Here is a 10,078-nt window from a genome sequence, read left to right as displayed (position 1 = left end):
AGTCAATATTTAATTTCATCCATGTCATCCTTATAAGCCATTATTACAGTTACAGCTCAAAACTAAAAGAACTAAAGAACTAAAATAAAGACATTGTACGCACACTACAAGTTTTATCTCTCCAGGTTTTTGTCAACATTCTCTTGGCTAGAGCTCTGGTGGTTTTGATTTGATGGAGTTGGGCTTGAAATGGGAATTCTTGTATGTTTCAGCTTTCCCCCTCCTTCTCTTTACGCTCTGGGCCCTTCGTCTTGGCATTCCCCGATATCTTCTGATCAGATAAATATAGTTGCCCTTACCATTCCATTTTAGTCCAGTTTCCAGTTACCACTTTTCCCTATGCTTACACGTCTTGTTTTGACACATGAGCTCTTTCTATTTAATGCCTTTGACTTCGGAGACTGGTTTCCTCAACTTTCAGCATCCTCGATCAGGACTGCCATGGCAACTTGGCCTCAAACAAACCCTAATTTTTCCTATGTCCGGATTAATTGGTGTCCTTTCAGGTTACAAGCAAACTATTTTTCCCCTTTTGGGTTTTCTATTCTCTACTTTGTTTGGTCTTGACCTTGTTATCCTCAAGCCTTGCTTTGTCTACTGGTTTGAAACCCAGGTGCAGTTTTTAAGTGAATATCTCTTGCTCTAAACTTTTCTCGACTGTCATGTCTGGTATTTTGATATTATTCTCTCTATTTTTTAGAATAGTTATGAGAAAATCTCATTTATTAGAGGGACTTGAGTTTTTCTTTTCTTTTTTCCCTTTTCCTCAACACTTTTTCATGTTTATTGCTGTCAATTATTCATAGTTATAAAAATTATTTCATTATCCATGTACCTGCATTTTTGTTCCTTTTTATTTTATCACTGGCGTTCATCCACTACAAGTTCAAATAGGTTGGCCCTCACGTTTTCATTCAATCATTTCTTTAGCTCTGTTATCTTTCATGTTGAGGGATTCCTAGCCATTTAGGGTTATTTGGTGCTGCTCTTGCAGAAGGTGTAAGGGCTTAATTACTTAGTGAAAATTAAGGGGTTTTGCAAGCATTTATGGCCTTTTGGTTGAAAATGTAATCAAGAAAAGAGAGCTTAGGAACCGACACCACCATAGAAAATATGTAACCATGAAATAGGTAAGCATTGATAAGAATGGACAGGTCGTTGAATATTTTCATTTCCAATAAGTACCAGTCCTCCCACCGAACCAAAATACTAAAGTCTTATCTTCTTTTGACTTTTGTTTAATGCCATACCTGTTTCGGTGTCTGTTGTTCGAGTTGTTTCTGCTGATTTTAAATTACCCTTTTGGATTAATTATGAGATTAAATATAATTTGTTTTTGGCTAAGTGTTTAGTTTTTTCTATCCATTTGTGTTCTTTGTTGATCTGTCTTGCTTTGTTGCTCCTCCCATGTTATTTTACTTTCGTTGTGGGCATTTTTTTTTTCTATTTAAAAACGTCGTTCCTTTCTGCTTCATCCACCTTCTCCTCCCCTTCCTTTGCAGCTTATTTTACTTTCATTTGACTTTGAATATTGGGAATTCTTCATTTGTTTTTTTTCCAATTTAATTATCGGTTGATCTCGCCATTATCCCTTTTTTTCTTTACCTGTCATGTTGCTCCTACTTGTGCTGCCTTATAAGGGTCGCTGTTTTGTCTTATCTCTCGAATTTTGTTTTTTTTAATGTTATTTTGTTCTCTCTGCAAACAGGCTTGCCTGTATAGCTTCAGCTCCACCTTTTGCAAATTGCTTCGAATTCATATTTGTAGATACGACGTCGCCTTCTTCTTGCTTTGCTTTTTCTTAGCTGAAATTCAAACCTTCTTCATTCATTCATGCTACAAATTCCCTTCTATCTTTCAATGATCTTTTATGTTTTCTTTAAATTTCCTCCTCGAAATCTTCTCCTTTGGTGTTCATTGCTTTCTTCTTTTTCTCATATTTCAATCATTCAAGACTTTTTTATGCTTGATAAATCAGTTTGCACAGGTCCACCGCCATGCTTTTTACCCCTTTTTGCTTGAGTGGTATTTGTGTTTTCGTCTAGGACTATTTTAAAATCAGATATCTTCTTTCTTTTTTCCCCCTTCATTTAGGGCAACATCCTCTCTCTCTCAACAACTTGCTTTGCTTAGTAAATGTGTTGTTTACTTATATTTTTTTACCTGATAAATTATTATTTCTTCTGTCAAACTCACTTCTAGTTGCTGCAATGGTTTCTTGTGCTCACCTAACCTCCATGACCAGCGTGTCATGGGCCCAGACTCAGAAGAACCAGCTAAAGAAATGATGTTGCCAACAACTTTTAATGCCCCTGCCTCCAAATCAGAGAAATAAAAACAATCCACATAGCCTTAATAAAAGGTTTCATTCTCATCATTTTAAGTTGTTCCATATAATCTTCGATCCATTCTTTAAAATAAAACATTTTATAAGTATCTAATTGTTGATTTAGTGATAAAAATTTGGGATTAAAAGATTTGTTTTTTATGTAATTTCATATTCGAGCTCTATGATTGTTAATATGATAGCCACTAGAATCTTATATAATCGTTAACTTCAGGACCCGTGGGACAGGACCCGTGAGATTAGTCGAGGTACGCGCAAGCTGACCTGGATACCCATATTAATAATAATAATAAAATTTATAAACCACACAACCTTACAATCATAGTTGCTTAAATTAAAAAAAGAAAAGAAGACTACTTCATGGATATTATATTACGATCAACCTATTTATTCTTAAACCATTCAAGGGGCTATCTATTCTATTATCGCTACACTTCTAATTAGGTTAAGAAAAAAACAAGAAACATTTCTCATACTTTATCTAACAAGATTTCTTGATTTTAGTTGTTACAAGTCAATTAATTGTTACACAGGGAATGCTGGCAATTAAAGATGATGCAAATGGAGGTAACATACTCGCACGAAAAAACTAGCATGTTTAGAGGGGGGGAAGAGGTCTTATGCAGTGTGAAGGGATATCATATAGTACAGGTGGGGAAAACAAAATATAGAAAACAGTAAAAATCCCTTTTGCAGTGTGAAGGGATTTAATACGATAAAATGACAAGTAATCACCATAAAATATGAATGTGGATCTCTTATATTTCGAACATTATACATAAATAATGGTTTTTCCTTGTAAAAATGAAAGTCTTCTGCCATTGTAAACCATGAACTTGTCATTTACATATTATCTTTCAATGGAAAATAAAGCCTATGACCTGAAATACAAAGACAATAAACATATTGAATTATGCTCCTCCTTTTATCATTATAATGATGTAGAGTTACTTGATTTATGTTATAACATATTGAATTATGCTCCTCAATGATTCGGCAGTTTTCTCCATCTGAATGATTTAAAGTCAGTAAGAAGAACAATTCCGATCTTACTTGCAGAAAACATAGCAAGTATGTATCTTAAAGGAACTGACCATGTCCTTGTGTAAGATGAAGACTTCCACCTTAGGAGAGCATTTGAATATCTCTTGCAAGACCAACCAACGATCATTTCCACTAGCTTCAATCTCCAAACGAGTCAAATTCTGAAATCAGGAAGATTGTCAAAGCCAGGCAACTTCTTATGAACTGTGTCTGATAGCGTCTGTAAAGGGATGTCTATGTGAGGGAGGGTGTGATCAGACCATGGAAAATTTAAGCACAACAGTAAAATGACGAAGAAACTTACCTCATAGTAGAATCACACAATTGTAAGTTCTTGACAATAGGCATGATCGGTCTCAAAAACTGAACTGTCATGTCAATATAATCATCTACTTGTATGGTGAAGACATGTTCATAAGCAACACGGAGAGCTGCCTCTACCAGTGAGTACAGAGGCTGCAGCATCGTGGGACACCAGTTAGTGTAAGAAGCTCAAGGTTAGGGGTATCAAGAGTAAGGGGGGTGTTAGAAACATGATAGTGGTTGCTTTTTAAATTGTTTTTTTTACTTGGAAAAACATTAAAATAATATTTTTTATTTTTTAAAAAAAAATTTAACACTAGTACATCAAAACAATCCAAAAATAATAAAAAAATTAATTTTAAACAAAAATAATTTTAAAATTTGACAAACCGGTGGTTGCACCGCCCAGGCAAACACCACTTTTAGTGCTCTACAACCAGGATCCTTCACGTAATAAGCAATAAATGTAAATCTTATGATCAAGCGTTCCAGTGAGCTTGAGCATATACGTAAGGCGTTCCTGGATTCACAATCTTCATGTTCAAATTTCAGTGCTTCAAGGACCGGGGAACCTGCTAATAGTTTCTCTATGGAAGCATGATCATCAAGCATCAGGAGGTCTTGAAGATGAAGGACCTTGAGACATGGAAAGCGTACACCAACCCCAAGAAGATCAATATCAATTCGATAACTAAGGTCCAAAGCCACTAATTTCTCACAACTAAAAATTCTCCGAGGCAACAGAACATGATCAGACGTGTATAGTATAAGCTCCTCAAGATTGTCCTTAATTGCAGCAGAAATCTATTGCTTATACAGGAAGAAGGATAGCTTCCATGCACTCTGAGATGAAATTTTGCAATAGAGTTTTCAGGAGAGTTATGAAGATAACAAAACCTATCCATGAAATCCCCAAAGGTGGTCTCTCTTTCTGCTGATAGTTGCCACCGAATGTGATCATCAAAATTAAAATTGGCAAGTGATGTCCAGAGTTCTCTCCAACTTTTGGACAAAATGCTGGTTCGCACAGCATCTTTTATAGGAAGAAACGAGAGTACATGACCAAGAATCTCATTAGGCAATCTACAAATCATATCTTTATTCGCTTTCTTGTAACGTTTTCGTCTATTGTCTTTTGCCATGGTCTTCAAAGGTGAAAGAGAAAATCTTTAAAATCAAAGTAACTTGAAAGAAACCAAATCATACAACACTTGGAATATTATAAGAGGAAAATCATTAATCAAATTATAATATCACTTGTAAAATAAATTAAAGAAATGAAATGGAAAACCATTTAGAATTATAAGAAAGATACATATTGTTGAATGGTTTGAAGAAGAAGAAGAAGAGGAGGAGAATTAGGCAAAACAAAAGTCCAAGAAACGAGGACAAGATCAACCAAGAAGGTATATAATTAAAAAAGCGAAACTAAATACTTACAAGATTAACAGTGAGGACTTTATTGAGGCAAAGAGATTAATTTTTCTGAGGAAAATCAATGGTGATAGTGCCTCTGATGCTCTGTCCCTTCTTCAATTTACCTCCAAATACTCGTGTCCAAGTGACATGACGCGGGTACAGGTATGAAAAACAGATCTAACTCCCCACCAAGACTTTGGACATGGCTTCAGTTGCTCATCCTATGAGGACATAGTTATAATTAACATGTAAAGATAGCTAATATTACTAAGGGTATAGACCATAAGAAAAATTATCATAAAATGATTATGAACAAAGATGAAACTGTCCAAACAACTAAAGGAAAGAAAAAGTCAACTACAATTATTTTAGCTTTCCATATGAAAATTCACGATCGGTATCACAGTAGATGCTATCATAAGTGTTTTGAACCATAGACTCTCTCATCTGAGATGGCCATACATAAGTCTTAATGTAACTTCGTACATCACTCACCCTCTAACAGAGTGTGTTCAAAGTGAGATCAATTACAACCAAAGAACAAAAAGATCAGTTCACAGTATGCACTACCATAATTCATTCGAGACCAGAGAATAAATACCACTAATAAAGAAGGTTGACAGTGGATAACTTGTTGAATAAAAATATGAAAGTAGAATGCCTCTGCCTCCTACACAGTAGTAGGTACTGGAGGAGGAGGAGGAGGAGGAGCATTTCAAGGCTATTCCTGTACTTGGAGACGCTACTTGTTCACCGTTTATCCCTTGATAGAGAAGGTCGTGAACATAGTAGCCATTTAGCCACTTTCCATGCACCTTTTCTTCCCTACACTCACGTTCTTCTTTCCCTCTATATCACTGATTGTTTTCCTCTACATTATTTGTGTTGGCTGCTAACTGAACATTATGTTCCTCCAATTCGGCATTTTATCGAGCACTTAAAAAGTCAAGTGTAAGAACCATTCCCCTTCTCACCAACCAATTTTCCTACACTGATCCTTTCCAACTGGATAGTTATGAGTAGGATAAATACATGTCTACAGTAGGCAGCCTCGAATTTATCAGTTATAGCATGAAGTACATAGATTTATTAATATAATTTCCACAAGAAAAAAAGAGCTCATAGGGACATAATAATAACCTGAATAATTGAAATTAGTGATTCCTTAAATACTTGAGGGATCTTCCAATGTCCCCTGCTGCGAAACCAAAAACCTCAAGTCATCTACCAGTTCATCAAACCACGACACCACAAACAAAACCAATCTCTCCTTGTGGGAGAACAACAACATGGCTCTTCCTAGTACCAAACCCAGAATTCAATATATTACCTACGATTCATGCATAAGCATCCCAATGCCATAATTACAATGGAGACTCAAATAGGCTGCAGTTTTTCCACATTAATAATCTAAAAATTCACTACATCGAGCCTTCAATAATGCGAGAATGAGATGAAGAGAAACATTCAGGAAGAAATCTAAATTTATGAACTAAGAGTAACACTCAAAGTGAAACCAGCCACTCTTACTTACTAACCTGAATGTATGAAATCTAAAATGATAATTGTTTGTCGTTACCAAACACGGCATCAAATTCAGAATGGCTTCTTCTTACATCATCATCTTCCACAACCTAAGCGAAGACAATCAATCACATCGATCGTCAACAAATCATTACCCATTTTGCAAAACATAAAAAGAGTGTCCCTGTTATTAGGGCCCACAAACTAGTTTGTAGAGCCCACGAATCCTAAAGACTCAAAAGTCATCCAATGCAAACCCACTTATCAAGTTAAGCTTTGGTCTCTTTTATTTATTTGCTCACAATTCACCCACTCAATACCTTGCACGTGCATTAGCGACACGTTAACTAGTACGGTACCGTACACTGACACTTCATGTTCCTTTCCCACGTCAGCAACAGATTAATAGGAAGCTTGTCAAAAATCTTAGTGACCGTTGTACCGCAACCGCCTCAACAACAAACCCTATTATATAAATATATTGGTGTGGGAGACATGGCTTTATAGTTACGCGCTTTGATTTTTAGTGTGTTTTCGATTTTCTATCTGCAATTCTTTAGGGTTTGGTTTTATAATCTTCTGTCTTGTTTCCACCAATTTCTTTCTTTATCAATCACCGAGAATTAAAGAAAGAAGTTAAAGAAAGTAAGCAAGTAGTTCTCTCTGTGTTTTATCTTCGAGAAAGAAGATTTGTTTCTCTCCTTTGATGTTTCTGTAAGTAAATACAGTTTTTTTATTTCCTACGACTTTGTTCCTCGTTAATTCTCGTACCTTTCTTTAATTCCAACTGACAGCTATGTCGTTACATAGCAGTAGGGTACAGTTTGTACCACAAAAACCAGAAACCCTAACCCCTGAACTACCTCATGGTTATCGTTTCCGTCCCGATGATGAAGAACTAGTCCGTTTCTATCTCTACCCTAGAATCACAAACCCTAAACTCTTCACCACCATCCATACTCCCATTAGAGATACCCATATCTTTGGCGACCAAGCCAAAGAACCTTGGCAAATCTGGGAATCCTTCCCCAAACGTCATGGCGAGGATCTCTTCTTCTTCACTCAACTCATCAAGAAAGGGAGGAACTTTGTGCGCAAAATTAGCTGCGGGCCTGGTACATGGCATCAAGAGTTCAAAGACCCTCCTTTCAATGTCTCCATCGACCCCGACTGCAAAGTCTCTGTCATCAGAAGGCTTTTCACTTACCAAAATCCGAAATCTGACCAGAATGGCTCCTGGTTCATGTTTGAGTACAGCCTGCCATCACTTTCTGAACAAATTGTCTTGTGTCGATTGAGAAAGAAAGAAGTCCACTCCACTGAGACAGTACAAACTACAACAACCGCAACAACTAAAAAGAGGAAGAGGGATGCTGACAGTGAAATTGTTGATGATGCAACAAACACCATACCGCAAAAGCCCAGGATCGATGAATTAGATCAACATCAGCAACAGATTATGGGTTTCTATGTGGCCGTAGAAAACCAACAGCAGCACTTGGAGCTTGAACCGGTCTTTGATAATTGGGCAGAATTCGACCATTCTGAGTGCATTTATTTTGAGAATGTGCAGGATCTTGAAAGTTATCTGATGGCTGATGATTCAGATATTACTTCCACGAGCAATGTTGCACCCGAACCAATTATATATGCATTTAATCCTACAGAGAACTTGCAGTCAATTGAGGTTGAGTGCGTCGAAAATGATGGGGAGGCTGCCTCAACACAGGATGATGATTTCTGTTTTAAGATGATTGATTTTAGTGGTGGATATGACGAGGCAGATGGGGTTCTAGCAAGTCAAGCAACAGCAGAGGCTAGTGTTTATTGGGTTCAGGCTACACCAGATCTGGATGGAACCTGCACTGCTGATGCTGTTGATTATGGTCTTGAACATGGAGTTTGCGATTCAAGCCTCACCAATTGGTCTGGGTCATTTTCTCAAATGCTGCTAGAAGCAAATTACTTGCCTGATTGAAGAAAATGAGATTCAGATATTCCAAACCCTTCCCACATGGGGAGTTACTATTGATACCATGTCCTTCTCTTTGCTTTTCCTCAAGATGAGGGCAGCTAACATCCAAGGAAGCTGCGCTTAGATATTTCTGAAGTGCTGTAGTCTTTTTTCTATTTTTTACTTAATTAGTGTCTGTTAACATGTAAAGAAATTGTTATATCCCCTTTTTCTTAACTGTAGGCTGTTCAAATCTTGTTTGTGCTGGTGTCTTATTGTATTAACCTTGGGTTTATGTTACTATAATGTAGCAGACTGTAGGAGTTTAATTGTTAATAAAATCCTGTTTTATTACTCACTTTTGTTCTTGTTGTCCTGTCGAGAGTTCTGTGGATTTCTGCTCAGATCAAACCTATTAAAAGTAATCGCGTCCTCTCCAACTATATAGGTTTGTAATAAGGGTTACTTCTTTTAGATAAAATATAAATCACGAAGGGAATAGGCATGAAAAGTACGGATTTTGACCCTAGCTTATACTACTTTCTAACTTCTAAGCACATGCCATAGGCATGAAAAGGTTAGGACATGTTGAGTAGGACTACTCGACCTTTCTCAATAACGCAATTAAGCAATGAACCGCCGGCTATCTCCACTTTTTCCAAATGAATATATCATGTGGATATTCAGAAATTATTTTTTTTCCTAACCAAAAAAATATATATATTCACTATATACTGAATGCCAATGAATAGTGAAGTTCTAGAACTGTTCCAAAATTTCGATATTTCACTTCGCAAGTCAAACGTGCTCATGATCTTGAAAGTTCCTGACTTACTTGCGTTCACAAATGTAGAAGATGGAATTTTCCTTCACCATCAAAATAGGAAGGCCATAAAATCAAGAAATCAAAACATAAAAGAGCAAATCTCTAGGCTAGAAAGTAGAAAACAAAAACTCCTTAAAATCTGAAACTGTAATTCCAAATTTTATTTGCAATCTTACTTCTTATTTTATCTCCTAAAAATCCAACACCTCTTCAAGCTGGAACATAAATATTTATCGTGCTCAACTCACGAAGAGCTCAAAACTATAGGTCTAAGAAGTCATTTGGTGAAGAAACTAGTTATTTGTTGCGTAGTAGAAACAAATGATATGCACAAAGCTCTACTATCAATCTTTTCTTTCATAAAATGTCTATCAATATCTACATGCTTCGTACTATCAGCTGTTTGTTGGGTAGTAGGAACAGATGGTAGACATGCACAGAACTCCACTATCAATCTTCTCTTTTATGAAATGTTTGTCAATCTCTACTAGCTTCGTAATCATATTTCTCTAGACATAAGTATAGTATCCTGATGTGAATCTTCTGTTAATGAATGAACCTGTTCAATCAACATCAGTGTATGTCTTTATTGTTTATTGTGTAGTCTTCTAAAAGAGTAAACCCTTTCCTGATGTACTTTTCAAGTATATGAGAATCCGAT

General features: G+C 36.3%; 1 long non-coding RNA gene across 2 annotated transcripts; it reads right to left on the bottom strand.

The window, feature by feature from the left end:
* Positions 1–3,086: 3,086 nt before the first annotated feature.
* Positions 3,087–6,886, bottom strand: LOC7455986 (uncharacterized). 2 transcript variants are annotated; one of them, XR_002977519.2, is made up of 5 exons: positions 6,652–6,886; positions 6,254–6,311; positions 5,135–5,334; positions 3,696–3,847; positions 3,087–3,611 (listed from the first exon to the last, which is right to left on the bottom strand). It is a non-coding gene; the product is annotated as an uncharacterized LOC7455986 (long non-coding RNA). The 2 variants fall into 2 exon arrangements; XR_002977520.2 differs by lacking the exon at positions 6,254–6,311.
* Between the last annotated feature and the right edge of the window lie 3,192 nt (positions 6,887–10,078).

This window comes from Populus trichocarpa, chromosome 14 (assembly GCF_000002775.5).
Source record: "Populus trichocarpa isolate Nisqually-1 chromosome 14, P.trichocarpa_v4.1, whole genome shotgun sequence".
NCBI classification, from domain to species: Eukaryota; Viridiplantae; Streptophyta; class Magnoliopsida; order Malpighiales; family Salicaceae; genus Populus; species Populus trichocarpa.
The sequence above is the reverse complement of the archived record's forward strand: the minus strand, read 5'-3'. Positions and strand labels throughout refer to the sequence as shown.